The sequence below is a fragment of the Nycticebus coucang genome, chromosome 22 (genome assembly GCF_027406575.1).
Source record: "Nycticebus coucang isolate mNycCou1 chromosome 22, mNycCou1.pri, whole genome shotgun sequence".
Classification (NCBI taxonomy): Eukaryota; Metazoa; Chordata; class Mammalia; order Primates; family Lorisidae; genus Nycticebus; species Nycticebus coucang.
This window is the reverse complement of record NC_069801.1, coordinates 17,357,990-17,378,860: the sequence shown is the minus strand read 5'-3', so window position 1 is coordinate 17,378,860 and position 20,871 is coordinate 17,357,990. Positions and strand designations below refer to the sequence as shown.

Genomic DNA, 20,871 nt, shown 5'->3' with positions numbered 1-20,871 from the left:
ATGCTTGAGACCAGAGTATTTCAGATTTTGGAGTTTTTTTTTGAGACAGAGTCTCACTTTGTCACCCTTGGTAGAGTGCTGTGGCGTCCTACCTCACGGCAACCTCAAACTCTTGTGCTCAAGAGGTTCTCTCGCCTCAGCCTCCCAAGTAGCTGGGACTAAAGGCACCCGCCACAAAACCCAGCTATTTTTTTTTAGAGATGAGGTCAACTCAGGCTGGTCTTAAACCTGCCTCAGCCTTCCAGAGTACTAGGATTATAGGTGTGCCGCACTCGGCCCTGATTTTGGAATAATAGAACCTCCATAGTTGACCACTTCCCTCCATTGATCACCTCCATAAGTTGACTTAATTTTCATAGACTGGACATGCACCAGATGTGTGTATCAGTACAGTAGGGCTAATTCCTTATATTGACCAGTTTATTACAGTCCCTTGGGTGGTCAACTTAACAGAGGTTCTACTGAGAACTTTGAGGATGGGACCCAAGTCCAAATATGAAATTCATTATGTTTCATATGCACCTTATACACATAGCCTGAAAGTAGTTTTATTTGTACAGTGACTAGATGACTCCATCCCATCATGTCAATTCAGGTGTAATCTTTTCTATTTGTGGTGTCTGATATCATGTTGGTGCTCAAAATGTTATTGGATTTTAAAACTTTTTGATTTTAGATTAGGAATGCTGCTCAACCTGTAGGTGACGTCTGAGATGTTTCCTACCTTTAAGATGTCATATAAATTTTTAGACTGTTAGGGAATGCCTATGTGTCAATCAAGGCAAAGACAATGTATTCTACCCTAGAACCATCATCCTCCGGTAGGAATAGGGAAGTCTCTTAGTCTCTTTCTCATCTCCCCTCAGGCGTAGCCAGCTTCCTTCAGAGTCAAGATTGAGATCCGTAGATCTTGTCTCTTTTCTCATGGTACATGAAAGTCTTTGGGATAGGCCTTTGGGTCAGCTCCGTCTAGGTGTGATTTATGCTTATCTCTTCTTTTTATGTTCTATCCAGGTTAAGAGGCAACTGCCATTGAAATATAGTGAGTGACTCTGTCCAAGACAGCAAGCATCAGGGAAGCAGCCAGAAGTATTGACGGAAAGCTTAAGTTACCTAAATGGTAAGTATATTTTATAGTGAAACCTGGGTATATCAGTAGAATTGGGTGGTTTTTGAAGCGTTTACAAAGGAGGGAGGAATGTCAGCATTAGTTGATGGCCCATTAAACTAATGACTATGCTAAGGTACTTCACATTTTTTCTCCTTTAACCTTTGAACCTAATGAGAACAAAAATCTTTGTAAGAAATTGACAACCTAAAGAAACAAGCTTAGTTATTGAATATTTACTATATGTCAGGCACAGTCCTGTTTTACATGTTATCTCCCTTGGTATTTACATCAACCTTGTCAGGTAAGTGTGGTTACTATCATCACAGGGAAATGAGTTTAAAGTGGTTAAATAACTTCTCAAAGTTCACATAGATAATTAAGGGTAGAACTAGGTTTCAAACCTTGGTTATTTTCATTATATTGTAACATTTCTCTCTTGATAAAGTTACTTTTTATTGAGGCAGTGACTGACTTAACCTTTAAAAAAACAAAGCAAAATAATCACAAAACATTTTGGTCAATAATCATCTCCTTTTCTGGACCCTTTCTGGATTTTTATTGGCTGATATTGGCTAAGGCAGAGGAGGGCACTAATGAAATAGGAGAGAAGTGAGAACTCAAATAGTAAGTGGCCAGGAGACCTAGCGGTCTTGGTTGCTGCTCATAGCTGGGTAATAGTTAGAGAAAGTTTCTCTTAGAAAGTAGGGCAGTAGGGCAGCTCAGACTGAGCCTGAGAAATGGGTTTTAGTCTTGGGAATGACTGGGTTAGGAAAGGAATCTTTTTTTTTTTTTTTTTTGAGACAGAGTCTCATGTCACCTTCGGTAGAGTGCCATAGCATCACAGCTCACAGCAACCTCAAACTCCTGGGCTCAAGCGATTCTCTTGCCTCAGCCTCCCAAGTAGCTGAGACTACAGGCACCTGCCACAATGCCTGACTATTTTTTGGTTGCAGTTGTCATCGTTACTTAGCAGACCCAGGCAGGGCTCAAACCCACCAGCTTTGATGTATGTGGCTGGCACCCTACTCACTGAGCTATGGGCGCGGAGCCAGAAAGAGAATCTTAACAAGACTTCTCATTCTCACATTTGCCTTTCTTAGGAAATGAGTTTTGTTAGAGATAACACAAAACTCTTCTTGAAGGAGTGGGAAACTTCAAGGCAAAATCTTGCCTTGTTAATTGGTTCAGGATCCTGTTCTTTTCCTGGAGTACCTTTACTACCTCAAAGAACTGGGTTATGAAATTTCTGGTTGGGTGAGTGGCACCCAATATTTGGTCCCTTTATGTTGAAGCACCAATGTTTTTTAATGTACTTAGTGAAATTTTGGGACTAATAATCGTTTTCATCAATGAAACTTACACATACTTACTATACTCTGTACTGGGGCTGATGTATCATTCTTGGAGCTAAGTATATACCATTAAATAAAATAGAAAAACTCTTTGCCTAAAGATTATATTCTAATGGGTAGAAACAGATAAAAATGAGTAAGTCGATATGAGTAAACAAACAGACAAATAGATATATAACAATCCACTGTGTGATGGTTGTCAAGAAGAAAAAAAGTGATGAGAGATTGATGGAAAGCTAAGGAATTGTTCCTTTATATAAGGTGATCAGGGGAGTCCTCTGCTGAGGTGATATTTTAAGCTAATATCCGAAAGAAGTGAGGAATCCAGCCAAGGTGATATTTTGGGAAGTTGAGGCAAGGGATTGCTTGAGCCCCATGGTTTGAGTTTGCTGTGAGCTAGAACACTACAGCATTGTATCCGGTGGAATAGAGTGAAATTCTATCTCAAATAAAAAAAATAATAATAATAAAAAGAAAGAAAGGAAAAGAAATATTATAGAATAGAGAAAAACAAAAACAGGAAAATATCATACCATCCAGAGATAATTACCACAAAGGACTTTATTATATATCAAGGGCATTTTGTTTTAGAAAAGATTGTAGACTGTAGGATTAGGAATATACCATAAAAGTAATGTTTCTTTTTTCTTTTTTTGGAGACAGAGTTTCACTCTGTCCCCCTGGGTAGAGTGCTGCAGCATCAAAGCTCACAGCAACCTCAAACTCCTGGGTTCAGGCCATTTACTGCCTCAGCCTCCCAAGTAGTTGGGACTATAGTCACCCACCACCACCCCCAGCTGATTTTTCTGTTTTTCGTAGAGATGGGCTCTTGTTCTTGCTCAGGCTGGTCTTGAACCTCTGAGCTCAAGCAATCCACCTGCCTCGGCTTTCCAGAGTGCTAGGATTATAGGCATGAGCCACTGTGCAATGCCCAAAAGTAATGTTATTTAAATGCTAAGATTAGGTATTTAATGTTTTCTCATGTAGTCCCAAGACAAAATTTTGACCTGGCTTTGGAGCTGATTGAATAATTGCACTCAGGAATTATATGTAGTACTGATTAAAGTTTATCTAGAGGGAAGGGCTGTTTTTTTTTATTATTATTATTAAATCATAGCTGTGTACATTAATGCAATCATAGGGCACCATACACTGGTTTTATATACAATTTGAAATATTTTCATCACACTGGTTAACATAGCCTTCCTGGTATTTTCTTAGTTATTGTGTTAAGACATTTATATTCTACATTTAGTAAGTTTCACATGTACCCTTGTAAGATGCACTGTAGGTGTGGTCCCACCAATTACCATTCCTCCACCCATCCTTCCCCCTCCCCTCCCTTTCCCATTTCCCCATATTCTTAGGTTATAATTGGGTTATAGCTTTCATATGAAAGAGGTAAAGTCTCTATCTTTCTTTAAGGCTGCATAATATTCCTTGGTGTACGTATAGGGAAGGGCTGGCTGTTTTTAGTGACATTCTAGAGGGCTAAGGTCTTCCTATGTTGCCCATCCTGCCCTTGTTCTCCTGAGCTCAAATGATCCTCCTGTCTCAGCCTCCTAAGTATCTAGGACTATAGGCACATGCCTAGCTACGTATAAGTAATATTTAGACAATGGATTGAAATAAAGAACTTGAAACGCAAAAAACAATAAATAATAATTTAAGCTAAAACTTACATGGCATTTAATATGGACAGCTGCTAGTTTAATCACTTCATGTATTAACTCATTTACACTTATAACCTTATAAAAGTAAGTATTGAAACAGAAGTCAAGTGACTTATCCAAGGTCACACAGTAAGTAGTAAAGGCAGAGTTTGAACTTAGGCTATCTGGCTTCAGAGTCTGTAATCCTTAATCATTGTATTATACTGTCTGCAAAAGAAATAAGAATTAAGCCCCACATAAGGTTATTAAAAATTATATTTAAGTTTATTTTTTTAAAAATCAGCATAACCTACAGATTGATAATGTGGCTGCCAGATTAGTTCATGCAGTTCTTAGACTCATTATTAGAACTAGGTAGACCATGTCATCTTTTAAATCCATCCTCATCCCCTTACCCCTGGTTCAAGAGATGGCTCTTGCCTTGATGATTAAAGCACCTAGTTTATCCTGTTACAGTGGTCTTTCAAAACTTGCAGTGCTGATTGTGTTAAATCCCTTTGTCTAACACACATTGCAAATTTGCTTCCCATATCACTTGGCAGGCATGTCATGTATTTCGGAGGGTCTGTGTTGTGATGGTGGTCTTTTTATTTCTTCTTCTTCTTTTTTTTTTCCAGTTTTGGCTGGGGCTGGGGCTGGGCTTGAACTCGCCACACCCGGTGTATGGGGTCGGTGCCTACTCCTTGAGCCACAGGCGCCACCCTCCTATTTCTTTTTTTAAATTTGAGTTAATTTGCTACATTTAAGAGATTTAATATGAAAATGTGGCATGGTCTCACCTCTTAACTCTAGTCTTTTTGGGGCTTTGTGACTCAGTTACATTATTGGCCTGATCTTTTTGCCATTTACATTTGCAACCGTTGGTATAAAGGCTAAATATCTTACCTAGAGTATAGTGGCCAGATCTGAAAACAAGCCCCTGATGCAGTTTGGCCAATACACAAAACGATAAAACTATTGCCTTCCTTTATTTACCAAACATTTATAGGTTCCCACTTTGCTCTGTCACTGTATTCAGTACCCAGAACAGAAAAGTGAAGCTAACCTGTGTCACAGAGCTCACAGTGCAGTACAGGATGACAAATACAAAAATAAGTAGGTGACATGGGTACAGTGATAGAAGCATCTACAAAATTTAGTACAGTGCATTTCTACTGCAGGGAAAGGGACAGCTTGAAAAGGCGTTAGTAGAACAGATAATGTATTAAAAGATATTTATTATCAGAATAGCATAGGGGAGGAAGGCTTGGAAGGAAGAGAAGAAGGAAAATAAGGGAATTCTAAATGTTCCTTCAACAGTACAACCTTTGCCTCTCCATTTGCTTTGAGATTTCAGGACCTCAAATCTACCACTCAAACCTCATTAGTAACTTACTCTGTTCTTCCCCTTGTGCTTCTCAATATCAGCCATGCTTAATTACTAAAGTTCCCCAAATGCAGTATTGTTTTGTTTGTTTCCCTTTCCCTACCCTCCCCCTTTCTTACTCTCCCTCTCTTCTTTCCTTCCTTCTAATAATTATTTTATATCCTTTTATTTATTAGACACTGTTCAAGGTTCAGGAGATATAGCAGTAAAAAACAGCTACCAATGTAAAAACTATGTTTCTGACCTCGTGGATCTTATATTCCGGTAGAAAGAGACAATAAACAAATTCATAAGTAATCTGGTGGTTAAATTTGCCAAGAAGAAAAATAAGTAGGATATTTTACCTTAGAGCTGTCCAAAGATGGAATGAATTGCCTTGGGAGGAAGTGAGCGTTGTTCCTGTCATTAGAAGTGTTTGAACAGGAACTGAATGACAACTTTCACATTGAGTAGGAGGTTGGATCGGATGATATTTATTTCCTTTTCAACCTAAAGAATTTCTGTATGCTTGCTGGGTTACTATCCTGAGTTTGTATATCCAAAATACATGAATTTGTTATTCTAGGAAAAATATAGCAACTAAATAGAAACACTCAAGAAATGGTAGTGAGATGTGGGTAGCCTAAAGTTTTAAGTAGAAATGGTCAAGAAGAAACTGCTTAAAAATAGCTCTTCCATTTTCCTTTAGATCAGGGATTGGCAAACTCTTGGCCTACAGAAAAACCTACCTATTTTTGTAAATAAAGTTCCAATCGAAACATGGCTATGTTCATTTGCTTGTGTACATTATTATTACTTATGGCTGCTTCACACTACAATGTCAGAGTTGGAACAGAGACACTCCTGTTGGTCCAACAAAATCTAAAATATTTACTCGTAAACAAAGTTGTATACTTAACGTGTATACTATCAATCTTTAAAGAAAAAGTTTGCTGACCCCTCTTTTAATGACTACTGGGAACAGGAAGTGAATCATGGCATCTGTGTTGGGAGAAAGGGCAGGGCAAGCCTGACTATGTTCTATTTCAGACCTTCCTGATGTGCTAGGACAGGAAGAAGAGCCCTCAAATGCTGGCTAGGGTCACTTGGAACTGGGTTTAGGAACTTTGATAGAAAGGAACCCCAAATTAGAGACATTTGGCGCTGTATCTTTCTAGTATGAACTAGAACTGAGCTAGAACCTGGTGGCATGGGGTAGTTGGCATTGAAAGATGGCCTTCCCTGTCCTTCCTTCATATTTCCCTTGTTTAATATAAACAATTTCCTTCCCACCCATCCCTCCCACCCCCCGCCTTCAGGAACAATTAATCACTTCTTCTGTACTTCCAGTGCACATGTATGGTGGTAAAATGTACTTAGGGAAAAAAAAAAAACCAAACAAACGGATTGAGAAGATAAGGGAGCAGAAGGGTGGGTGCTTTATTATGTAAGATGGCCAGAGAAGGCTTCTTTATCATTGTTTTATTGGTGACATCTGTCTGATTTCCTTAAACACAAGGGTCAGATCTTCTAATTATCTTGGGAACGTACTGGGTGCATCCTAGATGTTCCATAAATGTCTACTAAATAAACGAATTTTGCCTCACTAAATACACTTAACAGAGTGAGGGAGGAGCTAGGAAGAGAGGCATCTATCCTTTCCCTTTTTGGATGTTGAGGAGGAGGCAAAACATTTACTTTTCTGGCTATGCTTAGGGCCAAAAAGGTCAGAGATGAGTGACATCCTAGCCCCATTTCCAATCCGTATCCTTGTTTACCCAGAGCAGAAGGGATGATCTTAGCGAATCTATTTTTAAGAGGATTCTGCCTGGTAAAACTTTTCAGAGTGCTTTTGCTAACTCAGGCGTCTTCAAACTGCGGCCCGTGGGCCACATGAAGCGGTGTGAATTGTATTTGTTCCCGTTTTGTTTTTTACTTCAAAATAAGATATGTGCAGTGTGCATAGGAATTTGTTCATAGTTTTTTTTTTTTTTTGAACTATAGTCCGGCCCTCCAACGATCTCAGGGACAGTGAATTGGCCCCCTGTTTAAAAAGTTTGAGGACGCCTGTGCTAACTTTATTGCCTAGTATCGCTAAATGGTAAATTGGGATGCTATTTTGTTCTTTTAGAGCTGCGGTTCTCAACCTGTGGGTCATAACCCACAGGAACTGTACTAAAGGGTCACGGCATTAGGAAGGTTGAGAACCACTGTTTTAGAGGAAGGAACTGAAGCATAGAGAAAAATCAGTAACTTGGCCAAATGTTGTATTGTTTTTAAAAGAATATGAACTTCAAAACTAGACCTGGATTTATTGTCTGAATATCCAGACTAGGAATTTTTTTTTTTTTTTTTTGCAGTTTTTGGCCAGGGCCAGGTTTGAACCCGCCACCTCTAGTATATGGGGCCGGCGCCCTACTCACTGAGCCACAGGCGCCGCTCACTGTCTGAATATCCTTCTTACTAGCTATGTTACCTTAGGCAAGTTTGAGGGTTCCTGCCCCATAAGGTTATTTTGAAGGCCAAATAGAATAATAGTAGTAGCTACTTTTTATTGTAACTTATATGCAAGGCATTATGCTAAGCACTTCACATGCTGAGGATTACCATATTGTCTTTATATGGATGAGAAAAACTTCGTGAAGTAATTTGTTTAAGAACATACAAAGTAAATGGTAGAACTGGGATTCCTGGAGAAAGCGTATATACAGGTGTTTAATATATTGCCTGGTGTATAGTAGTGCTCAATTTGTAGTTGTCCTTATTTGTTTCTTTATACCTTTCTGTCATTAGTTTGTGGTATGGAGTAGTGCTCAGAATGTCTTCTTTGTAAAAAATGCTTAAGAGTTTATAGAGAGGTGACTGCATAATGGGAAGAATCTTGGATAGAGCATCCAGAGACTGAAGTCTCTCTGGCTTTGCTAAACTACTGAAGAAATCACAGTATTTACTTCTGAGCCTATTTCTTCATTTTTTAAAATAACAGGATTAGGTGAGATAGGTGGTTTTATTTTTTTAAAAATCTATAGAACTCTTGCTTCAATATAGTCATATAGGGGAAGCCCAATATGGTAGGATGCTACAATTAGTTGTTTTGGCTAAGAGAGAGGGGAAGCCTGGAGCTCAGCCTGGTAAAACTTCTCTCTCCCCTGATCTCTTTCACCTATATGATCCAAGGGGATTTGTTGAGTCTAGTTTGAAAAACAGTGATCTTTGGCTACCTTTTGGCACTGAAATCCCATTCTAAGGAGTAGGGGAATAGTCGTAAGTATTTTCTACTTCTCCAACACTCGGTGCAGTAACTAGAGCCGGACAGCCTGTGGTGATGTGGTTTTTCAGAATTTATGCCCCATTTACATGCTACAGACCTGCAAGCCAGAAGGAATATTATCCAACAGGCCAGAGGAAAAGAATTATGATTGAGACTCTGTATGAGACTCTGTGCAACAGGGCTTGGGATGAGATCATTTAGAGCATTATCACAGGTCCTGATATTCTGTGCTCTCTATATTCACTCTTGCCAACTGTTTTTTCCTTTTATAATCTATAATTAGGTCATTGATATTTTTAATATTGTTAATGGCCAGTGCCAAAGGGCCAACCAGCTATTTAATAATTAGGAGACTCATTCAGCCATTCATTCATCAAATACTAAGTATTTATTATGTGCTAGGTTCTCTGCTGGGTACTGAGAATACAATGGTGAATAAACAAAAGTTGGAGGGACAAAATGAATAAATGAAACTTCAGTAGTGTGAAAGGGTTGTGATGGGATCCATATAGCAAACTATGAAAGTGAGAAAGAGAGGCCCTGATCTGGCCTGGGGTTTCAGGAAGAAGTTGCTCCAGAAGCTTTGTGAAGGAATTCTAAGGTTGAGATCTGAACAAAGGAGGAATCGAGCTGAGTGAGAGAGAGCATAATAACGTACAGCTGATGCATACTTTGCAGACAAGGCTGAAGAGGTAGACGGCCAGATCCGGAAGGGCTTTTATATGTCATGATGGGGAATTTGGACTTCATCTTGAGAGTAACCAGGACCTTTAGAGGATTTTAAGTAGAATGGTGATGTGTTTTCTCTTTATAGTTCCAGGAAGTATTTGCTACATATTAACTGGGTCTAGGTTTTCTATTCCTTGTGCTATATACTGGTTGATTCATATCACTCAGGGTCTTGAACAGACATACAAAATTGGTACTAAAAGCCAGATAAATAAAACAGTGGTATATTCCTGGACTCTACTAATTCAGAATTATGATAATTTATAGATGGGGCTGTATTAAATTTTAACATTTCCTTTTGAAAACGAGATTTAAGAAAACTATATTATGAGCTAGAAATAAGGTATGTTGAGGGAATGTTATGGTTTGAGAATAAGCTGGGTTTTACTTTTAACAGCTTTATTGAGATACAATTTATATATCATAAAGTTCATCTCTTTAAAGTGTACAACTTAATGGTCATGAGTACACTTAATGAGGTAGGCTGTTTTAAAGTACTTCATAGTTGCATTGTGTATCATTTGTCTTCCAGTAACTGCTGTACCAATGCAAATCCTTTGTATCCTCTCATTTAAAAATAGTTCGTGGCCTGTATTTTTTAGTTTAGCATCCACACCCCAAACCGTGTGTATAAGTTGATAAGGTTCTGATTGTACCACTAGAAAAAAGGCTAAAGGCAAGAGAAAGGGAAAGGTGTCTTTCTTATAAATATATATAAACATAGCAGTATCTCTATTTTTGAGAGTAAGGAAACATAGGCTAGTGAATGGAAGAGAGTTCTTGGCAAGGCCAAAAGAGGCATAGATGAGAGGACAGAAAGTTATACCCAGAGAAGGAGAGTCATAGATAGGCAGAAATAATCAGGGAGAGGGCAAGATCTCAGAGGCTGAGGGGAGTAAGGGAGATTTGGGCTTCTGAATACCTCCGAGCCTTGATGTCTTTCTAAAGAGCTGAGAGCTTGGGCTCCATCTGGTGGCTTTAAGCTCATAGTGCAGCCAGTGGAAGAGCTCTTGGGGTTGGAGAGAATTGGCATTTGGCATTTTCTCAAGGCCCACTTTTTATTGTTTTTCTTTTGCCCTGGGCTTTCTTATAGGATCATTGTTGGAGTCAGTTCTCTTTCAAACTGTAGTTGTTTTTCTCTTATGGCTCAGGCTGTGTTCCTTGTCTTCTTTTCTCCGAGTTTAGAATCTAAGTTTTTCAAACTACATCACCCAGTGCCCTTATTCTTGCTGACATGTACAGACACTCTGGGTCACTGCCCCTAATTTCTCAACAGCTTCAGTTCTATTTTAATGTCATTCTTTTCAACACAATTCATGTTAATTTTTGATGCTTTCAACGTATATGCCAGTGATCCTTGCAATACTTTTGCTTTTCAATTATTTCTTTCCTGTAATAATTTTGTCTTCTACTTCTTACCACTCCCTACAACGTTCCTGAGATTATACCTTAGTTTTGACATTATCAATAACTGTACTCTCTCCATAATTTCAATTCCCTGAAATCCCTGATTATCGTCTCCTGTATTTCGATCTGATCTCCACTGACAATCCTTCATTGGGTCCTTCAGTTCATTGGTGCTATTACATTTTCACTGTGTTCACTTTCGTGTTCCTCTTTCCACTTTACCAAGTATGCTTAAGTTCACTCATACATACTCTCAACTCTCTTGTCCTTGCTTTTGCTTATACAGTATTTATTAGCTTATAGTGTTCCAACTCTGGTTCAGTCTGAGTTGGAGCACTATAAGCTAATGAATTTGGTTGAAAAGAATGACATTAAAATAGAACCTGAAGCTGTTGACAAATTAGGGGCAGTGACCCAGAGTGTCTGTACATGTCAGCAAGAATAAGGGCACTGGGCACTGGGTGATGTAGTTTGAAAAACTTAGATTCTAAACGCGGAGAAAAGAAGACAAGGAACACAGCCTGAGCCATAAGAAAAAAATAACTACAGTTTGAAAGAGAACTGACTCCAACAATGATCCTATAAGAAAGCCCAGGGCAAAAGAAAAACAATAAAAAGTGGGCCTTGGGGCGGTGCCCGTGGCTCAGTGAGTCGGGCGCCAGCCCCATATACCGAGGGTGGTGTGTTCAAACCTGGCCCCAGCCATATTGCAACAACAACAACAAAGTAAGTGGGCCTTGAGAAAATGCCAAATGCCAATTCTCTCCAACCCCAAGAATCTCTTCCTGAACCTAACTATTATTTAAATTCCAAGTCTTTGTGTGAGGATGAACGTTTTTGTTGGAGTTGAGGTCCATCTTTATTGCCTTGTGGTCTGAGAAGATACCAGGTATAATTTCTCTCCTTTTAATTTTGCTGAGGTTTGATTTGTATCCTAGGATGTGGTCTATTTTGGAGGACATGCCATGGGCTGACAAGAAAAATGTATATTCATTAGCTTTGGGATGGTGTGTTCAATGGGAATTGCACTGAATCTGTAGGTTGCTTTGGGAGTATATACATAATGTCTATTAATCTCATTTGTTCTAGGGTCATATTTAAGTCCTTTGTGTAGTTTCTGTTTAGAGGATCTGTCCAGTTTTATGAGAGGGGTGTTAAAGTCCTTGGCTATTACGGTGTTATGGAATATCATATTGTTCAGACCTGTGAAGGTCTGTTTCATAAATCTGGGAGCATTTAAGTTGGGTGTATAAATATTTAAAATTGAAGCGTCTTCTTGTATTGTACCTTTGACCAATATAAAGTGTCCATCTTTGTCTTTCTTAACTGCAGTTGCTTTAAATTGGCTTGTGTCTAAAAACAAAATTGCAACCCCTCCTTTCTTCTGATTTCCATTTGCTTGAAATACTGTTTTCCATCCCTTAACCCTGAGTATTGATTTGTCCTTCAAGACTAAGTGTGTCTCCTGGAGACAGCATATGGATGTCTTGTGCTTTTTTATCCAGTCAGCCAGCCTGTGCCTCTTCAGTGGTGAATTCAGTCCTTTTTGTATTTATTGAGAGAATTGATAAGTGTGGTGGAGTTCTATTCATCTTATTTCGTGAAAGTCCATCGTGTAATTTTATCTTTTGTGCCATTGTCAAAGCTAAGTTTTTTTTTAAAGTATCTATTTTATTTTTCTTAATTATTTTTTATTAAATCATAACTTTGTACATTGATGCATTTATTGGAAGCTAAGTTTTTTTTTTTAAAACAAATTTTGGCTTTAATGTCTCCAAAAATACGAATAAAAATAATGGCCCTACCATTCAGATACCTATTAAATTGGGGCAATATGGAAGCTAAGTTTTAATGTTGAGCTTCTGGGTGTTTATATTGCTTGTGGTCCATTGTGATGGTCAGTGTTGAGAATAGGTCTAAGTATTCCCTGTAGAGCTCATCTTTTTATGGTGAATTTCCTCAGTGTTTGTATATCCACAAAAAGATTTAAATTCTCCACCAATTTTGACGCTTAGTTTAACAGGGTACAAAATTCTGGGCTGAAAATTGTTTTGTTTAAGAATGTTGAAGGTGGATGACCATGCCTTTTTGGCTTGGAGTTTCAGTTGAAAAGTCTGCTGTCATCCTAATGGCTCTGCCTCTGTAGGTCAGTTGGTTTCCTCCCCCTGGCTGCTTACAGAATTTTTTCTTTCATCTTGACTTTGGACAGGTTCATTACAATGATGTGTCTTGGAGAAGCTCTGTTTGAGTTGAGATGACCCAGGATTTGATATCCACATCCATCTGAAAGGAGTCTGTCAGGGTTTTTAGTAAAACTTGGGAGGTTTTCATTTATGATAGTCTCCAGTAGGGCTTCTATTCCTTTGGGACAATCTTCTTCCCCTTCAGGAATCCGTGTTATTTGTCTGTTTGAATACTTTATGGACTCTCATAGTTTTCTAAGTGCCTGTTCTGCTTTCTCTCCTGCCCTCTCTCTCTCTTTTTTTTGGGGGGAGGGGGCAGAGTCTTACTGTGTTGCCCTCAGTAGAGTGCCATGGTGTCACAGCTCACAGCAACCTCAAACTCTTGGGCTTAAGCAATTCTCTTGCCTCAGCCTCACAAGTAGCTGGGACTACAGGCACCCGCCACAATACCCAGCTGTTTTCATTATTATTTTTTTTTGCAGTTTTTGGCTGGGGCTGGGTTTGAACCCGTCACCTGCAGCATATGGGGCTGGCGCCCCACTCCTTTGAGCCACAGGCGATGCCCTGCCTGGCTATTTTTTTTGCAGTTGTCATTGTTATATAGCAATGGGCTGGGTTCAAACCTGCCAACCTCAGTGTATGTGGCTGGCACTGTAACCACTGTGCTACGGGCGCCAAGCCTGCTTTCTGCCTCTCCTTTTCTGCCTCTTTAACTCCCTGGGTTAACACGAAAACTTTATTCTCTAGCTTTGAGGTTCTTTCTTCTCCATGGTCTAACCCGTTTTTGATACTTTCTACTGCATCTTTACATTTCCTTAAGCTCTGCCATGTCCTTTCTTATATTCTACATATCGCTCATCTGACTTTTGGTTCTGTCTTTCCATTTTCTAATCCATTCCTTTTATTGTCTTTATCATCCATATTTTAAATTCCCCTTCTGTCAAATCCATTAATTCTTTATAGATGTTGTCTTCTGCAGTAGCTGCTTCATGGTCCCTTGGGGTGGTTTCTCTGTTTTGGTTTTTCATGTTGCTGACATTTTTCTGTTGGTTCCTCCTCATGTGTTCTTCTTGTTCACCTCATTATCTCCTTTTTCCTTCTCACTTCCTCCTTTGCTTAGGTCTTAAAGTGGGCTCAGCCTGAGCAAAGCCAAACTCTTCCTCATGGCCAAAAAAACAGGAGTCCTTGCTCTCCATGACAATATGTTGCATTATGTCACCTGCACACCAGGTGGTGCTGTGGTTTTTTTAGGAGATGGAGAACACAACCAGCAACCTCTATAGTCCTTAATTGTAATTTAGCTGCCCTCAGTGATAGCCTGCTTGTTTCCTCAGCATTCAGATCCTGCCAAGTTGAGATCTTAAGGCTCACAAGAATCCTTCGGGGGTAGGTCTCACAGTGTTCCCTGACTTCAGTTCCTGTGGAATGCCTGAGTCTCTCAGCCTGTCCTAAGAGTGGAGTTCTATCCCTGGCAGGCAGACTTAAGATGGCTGTCCGTTAGGCCCCCTGCTAAGACCTTCTCAGGACCTTCCCACAATGGCAGCCCCTTGGCTGCTGAGTCCTTCTCAGTATGGCTGCCTCACCAGCCACCAAACCTATGGCAAGTCTGCTCCAAGTGATATTCAAATCTGGTTGCTATATACTGTTGGAGTCCACCCATTCTTCTAAGCTTTCCACTCAACACTCAGCTTCCCCCAACAACTGAAAACTCCAGAAAGGCTTCCTCCTGTCTAGGACCTCCATGGTGGGGGAGGGCAACTGATCCCAGCTAGTAGCAATCACTTGCCTAATGTGTTAGATTTCTACCACTCCAGATTATATACTGTATCCAGCTAACCTCCTCTTCTCTGTGCTCCCTGAACTACAACTCTGGGTAAGGTCCCCTTGCCAGCAGGTATGGCTGGGCTCTCTCTTTTTCCCCATTTGTTCTAGGAGAGCTCAGCTGAACGGTCCTTCTGGTCTGCCATCTTGCTCTGCCCTGATTGGTTTCACTTTAAATTATGAATTTTAAGTGTGCCCTTACTGTTGGCTGGCATTGTTTTGTATTTCCACTCATTTAGGTGACCATTCCTGAAACCTGTAAGACTTCTCCAACCCCTTCATCACTTAAAGATGATGAGATTTCCCTTTACATCAGTGAGAAGGCAAAAACAATCATAAAGAACTTTGCTAACCCTACCACCAGACCTACCGCCATACTTCCCCACTAACACCTGTACCCACATATTTTACCTTCCTGCCTATTACCATAGGGAAACTAACTGTGCTTTTCTCCACGGTGGTTCCTTGTGCTATATGTGCTAGAGCCCCATTCTCTCTCTTCAGCCCAAGAACATCCTCCAGAAGGTTTCCTCTCCTTTTTCATAACTTGTCAAAATTTTCCTTTTTCCTAGATAATATTCTATCAAGAAAACAACATACTTTGTGCCTCATCTTCAGAAAAGAAAACTGTTGATATCAGCTACCTCCCTATTTCTTTGCTTTGCTTTTCAGTAGAATTAAAAAAATCATCTAATGTATGTTGTCTCCAGTTCATTTTATTTTCTTTCTTAAACTCATTCTAGTAAGGCTTTGATGTCCATCACTTCACCAACACTGCTCTTACCAGCTGACTTCCATGTTAAATTTAATGGTCTGTTCTTCATCCTCATCTTAATCCATTAGCTTCACTTGACACAATTGATCATTCCTTTCTTCTTCAAACACTTTACTTTCTTAGCTAGGTTTCCATGAATATTATATACTCTTTCAGGTTTCCATCTACCTTACTGACTTTGCTTTGTCTCCTTTGCTAGTTACACTACATCTCTACTAGTAAAACAAGTATCAGCCCCACTCTGGGGCTCAGACCTTTGACTTAATGTTTTCTCCAAATTCACTTAGTTCCTTGGTAAACTCATCTAGATCATGACTTTATAAAAGATCTGTTTCTTGTTGACTCACACATTTATATCTTCAGCCCATATTTCTCTCCTAACCCTTCATACCTATGTATTCAACGTTCCTTTAACATCTCTATTTGGAGGACTAATTATCTCATATATGTGCCCGAAACTGAACTCCTCATCTTCCTTCTCAGACTGCTCCTTCTGCAGTTATCCCCATGTGAATTGATGACAATGCTATCTTTATACAATTTAGGCCAGAATCCTTGGAGTCATTCTTAATTTCTTTCTTTGTCTTACACTTCATGTATAGTTCAAGAGCAAATCCGGTGGTTCTACCTTCATATGGCCAGAATTTTGACCACTTCTCACTGCTTACATTGGCACCATCCTGATAAAGGTCACAGCTATCTTTTGCCTGGATTACTCAATAGCCTCCTTTTTGGTCTTCTAGTTCCTACCCTTATCCCCTATGGTATATTTTTATTTTTTTAATTTTATTTATTTATTTTTTTGAGACAGAGTCTCACTTTGTCTCTTGTGGTATCATAGCTCACAGCAACCTCAAACTCCTGGGCTCAAGCGATCCTTTTGCTTCAGCCTCCCGAGTCGCTGGGACTACAGGCACCCGCCACAATGCCTCGCTATTTTTAGAGATGGTGTCTTGCTCTGGCTCAGGTTGGTCTTGGACTCCTAAGCTCAGGCAATCCACCCACCTCAGCCTCCCAGAGTGCTAGGATATAGTCTATTTTTAGCATAGCAATTATGTCAGCCCTTACCTTGTTTTTTAAGTCATCATATGTCATTATCACCTAAAGTCCATAGCTTATATTAAGATTCATTCTTGATGTATATTCTATGAATTGGGACAAATGTATAATGAAATGTATCTATAATTGTATGCAGAGTGTTTCACTGCCCTAAAAATCCTCTAAGCTTCACCTGCTTTTTAAAATTTTATTATTTTTTTGTTTTTGCTTTATAGTATGTCCTCTCCTCTTCCTCTTGGCAACTACTGATCCTTTTACCTGTCTCCTTTTCCAGAATGTTATATAGTTGTAATCATATAGTATGTAGCCTTTTCAGATTGGTTTCTTTCACTTAGTAATATAGTAATAACATTAAAATTCATCCATGTTTTTCATGGCTTGATAACTCCTTTCTTTTTAGAACTAAGTAATATGGGTGGCGTCTGTGGCTCAAAGGAGTAGGGCGCCAGCCCCGTATGCCAAAGGTGGTGGGTTCAAACCCAGCCCCGGCCAAAAACTGCAAAAAAATAAAAATAAAAAATAGAACTAAGTAATATTCTATCATGTGTATTTACCACAGTTTGTTCACCTACTGAAGGACATTTTTGTTGCTTTCAAGTTTTGGCAGTTACAAATAAAGCTAATATAAAGATTTGCATGCAGATTTTTATTTGGATGTAAATTTTCAACTCATTTGGGTTAATACCAAGGATTGCAATTGATTCTTAGGTCAATTCTTAGGTCAAACTCTTATGGTAAGAGTTTGTTTAGTTTTTAAAGAAACTGCTGAATTGTCTTTCAGACTCGTTGAAATGAATGAGAGTTCTGTTGCTCCACATCCTCTCTAGCATTTGGTCATCAGAGTTTTGGATTTTGGCCATTCTAGTGGGTATATAGTGGTATCTTGTTTTAATTTGTAGTTCTCAAATGACATGATGCTGACCTTCATATCCTTATTGCCATCTGTGTATCTTCTCTGATGAGGTGTCTATTCAGACCTTTTGCCCAACTTTTAATCGGGTTGTTTGTTTTCTTATTGCTGAGCTTTAAGAGTTCTTTTTTTTATTTTGGATAATGTCCTTGTTACCAGATTTATGTTTTGCAGATTATTTTCTTCCAGTCCGTGGCTTAACTTCTTATTCTGTTGACAGTGTTTTTTGCAGGGCAGAAGTTTGTTTTACTTAAATGAAGTCCAGCTTGTCAGTTATTTCTTTTGTGGATTGTACATTTGGAGTAGTATCTAAGAAATTATCACTATGCCCAAGGCCATTTAGGTTTTCTCATATATTTTAGAAATTTTATAGTTTTGCATTTTACATTAGGTCTATGATTTGTTTTGAGTTAAATTTTTATGAAGGTATGAGGTCTGTATCTAGGTTCACTTTTTTGCATGTGGATGTCCAGTTCTAGCTCCATATGTTGAAAAGACTGTGCTCTATTGTATTGCTTTCGTTCCTTAGTCAAAGATTAAGTATATCTTATTCTGTATATGTGGGTCTAATTCTGGGCTGTCTATTCTGTTCCATTGATCTGATTCTTTCTCTAATACCACACTGTCTTTTGAGTACTGTAGATTAATTGTATGTCTTTTTGGTTTTTTATTTTATTTTTTCTTTGTTTTTGCTTTATAGTATGTCTTAAAGTCAGGTACTGTCAATCTTCTTTTTTCTTCACCTTCAATATTGTGTTGGTTATTCAGGGTCTTTTGTCTTTCCATATAAACCTTAAAATCATTTTCTTCGGGATTGCGCTGAATCTGTAGATCAGGTTGGGAAGAACTGACATCTTGACAATATGGAGTCTTCTTGTTCATGAACATGGAATATCTCATCATTTATTTAGCTCTTAGATATCTTTTATAAATGTTTCTATAGTTTTCACCATATAGATCTTGTACTTCTTTTGTTAGATTTATACCTAAGTATTGCACTTTTGGGAGCACTGATGCAAATGGTTTTTGTTTTTGGCAAGAGGTCTTACTCTGTTGCCCAGTGGGGAGTGCAGTGGCTGTTCACAGGTGCAATCATAGCACACTGTAGCCTTGAACTCCTGCCCTCAAGGAATCTTCTTGCTTCGGATTCCCTAAGTAGCTGGGATTAAAAGTACATACCACCATACCTGGCCATTTCTAGCTTTTGATTGCAAGTGAGAGATCTGCAACTCTTCCTTTGTCATTTGAATACTTAGATGCCATATTAATTAGCCTAATTTCAATATTGTTGGTCTCAGGGATTGAGGAGGCTTGAGGAGAAGGAAATAAATGGGAATAGCCTATCGGTGAAATATTGATAGTCAGAATACACGTAGCATTTATCGATTAAGTTCACCATCTTGTGTGGGTATGGTTCATGGTGCCCCAAAACAATTAACAATAGTAACATCAAAGATCACTGATCATGGCTCCGTGCTTGTGGCTCAAGCGGCTAAGACGCCAGCCACATACACCTGAGCTGGCGGATTCGAATCCAGCCCAGGCTCACCAAACAAAAATGACGGCTGCAACCAAAAAATAGCTGGGCATTGTGGCAGGTGCCTGTAATCCCAGCTATTTGGGAGGCGAAGGCAGGAGAATTGCTTGAGGCCAGGAGTTGGAGGTTCTCCGCTGTGAGCTGTGACGACATGGCATTCTACCAGGGCGATAGCTTGAGGCTCTGTCTCAAAAAAAAAAAAAAAAGAGAGAGACAGTTTCACTTTGTTGCCCTCAATAGAGTGCTATGGCGTCACAGCTCAAAGCAACCTCAAACTCTTGGGCTTAAGCGATTCTCTTGCTTCAGCCTCCCAAGTAGCTGGGACTACAGGTGCCTGCCACAGCACCGGGCTATTTTTTGGTTGTAGCTTTTGTTGTTTGGCAGGCCTCGGCTGGGTTCAAACCCATCAGCTCCGGTGTATGTGGCTGGCGCCCTAGCCACTGAGCTACAGGCGCCGAGCCTTAACTTTAGTTCTTATTGGTATAATTCTGCTTTGCTCAGTCACAGTAAAAGATAGGTCTTCATGTGTTTTGTAATTTGGAATCATAAACTGAGGTTTGGCTGGACTTTATCTGTAGGAATCCTCTGTGACCTCAAGCAGAGTGTCTGCCCTTCGGAGTATTTTTGTTTACTCAGCTAAGTTTCCCAGGGATATTACCAGGCTGAGAACATTTTATATTAGTTCCTCAGCGAAAAACAGAATTGGTCCCAGACTATTCACATAGAACTCAAGAGAGAGCAGGCCTAAGATTATAAATTTTTTAGTGATTCTCCTCCCTTTCCCCCTAACACAGCCCAAGTCCTGCTATCTCCCTGAGTCAGGGAAGTGATATTTTTTCCCCACTAGTGTACTATTTTTTCCTGAAGTTGTGGTTTGCCAATCTTGCTTTAGTGGAGACTGGGGTCTCATTTTCCACCTCCGATGGGCTCAGACCCTTGTCTCTTACACCTACACAACTGTGAGAACCCAAAGTCTTTGGTTCTGGAGACCTGCAAAACTATTAGGACAGTTCACTAGTAGCTTAAACTTATTGTTCTGTGTTTTCCTTTAGTCTTCTTTTCCTGATTTTAACTGGGCTGTGTCTTACTTTCTGTGAGATCAAGTATAAATTTAAAGCAATCGTTTTATTTTATTCAGCATTTTTAGATATTGACAGTCTAAGGTTATCTGGGTTGTCCTACCTGATACAAGAGGAAGTCTATTGTCTGCTTTTTAATTCTGTAGAACTTAATGTTCACAAAAAGTATTTTTTTCCCTTTTGTTAAATTACATAAAGTACATACATTAATCCATTTTACTTTTTTTTTTTTTTGCAGTTTTTGGCCAGGGCTGAGTTTGAACCCGCCACCTCCGGTATATGGGGCCGGTGCCCCACTCCTTTGAGCCACAGGCGCCACCCCATTTTACTATTTTTTAAATGAGGACATTACATATGAAACTAAAGTCTACTTTGTCTTTCCCCTTTCTCCTTTTCCTTAAAGTAACCCATGATATGTTTGGTATATATCTGCAGTGAAATGGTTTTCAAAGAAACAATTCAGTCTTCACATCCACTTGAATGTCTGAGAGATTTATATTAAAATGTAAAAGGATAAACTTTGTAGAGGCTGCCTGTTGGCTGGTCAGGGCTGAGTCAGACCTGATTCCACTTACAGATATACTCAAGCTTGTAGGAGAAGAGATAACTGAAAACAAGT

At 39.3% G+C, this 20,871-nt stretch overlaps 2 protein-coding genes across 4 annotated transcripts in view; one reads left to right on the top strand and one right to left on the bottom strand.

The window, feature by feature from the left end:
• Positions 1-20,871, bottom strand: part of KDM1A (lysine demethylase 1A) — a 132,346-nt gene that overhangs the window by 28,388 nt on the left and 83,087 nt on the right. The window contains exon 22 of one of the 2 annotated variants that reach the window (XM_053575512.1): positions 17,446-19,356. The exons of the other annotated variant lie outside the window; for it this stretch is intronic. The gene's annotated coding sequence lies outside the window, so the exon portion shown is untranslated. Of the gene's footprint in view, positions 1-17,445; positions 19,357-20,871 lie in introns of those variants that run through there. 2 annotated transcript variants of the gene reach the window in all.
• The window catches only part of LUZP1 (leucine zipper protein 1), a 90,876-nt gene that overhangs the window by 60,806 nt on the left and 9,199 nt on the right, over positions 1-20,871 (top strand). For both annotated transcript variants that reach the window (XM_053575510.1, XM_053575508.1), the window contains exon 2: positions 1,015-1,120. The gene's annotated coding sequence lies outside the window, so the exon portion shown is untranslated. The remainder of the gene's footprint in view (positions 1-1,014; positions 1,121-20,871) is intronic.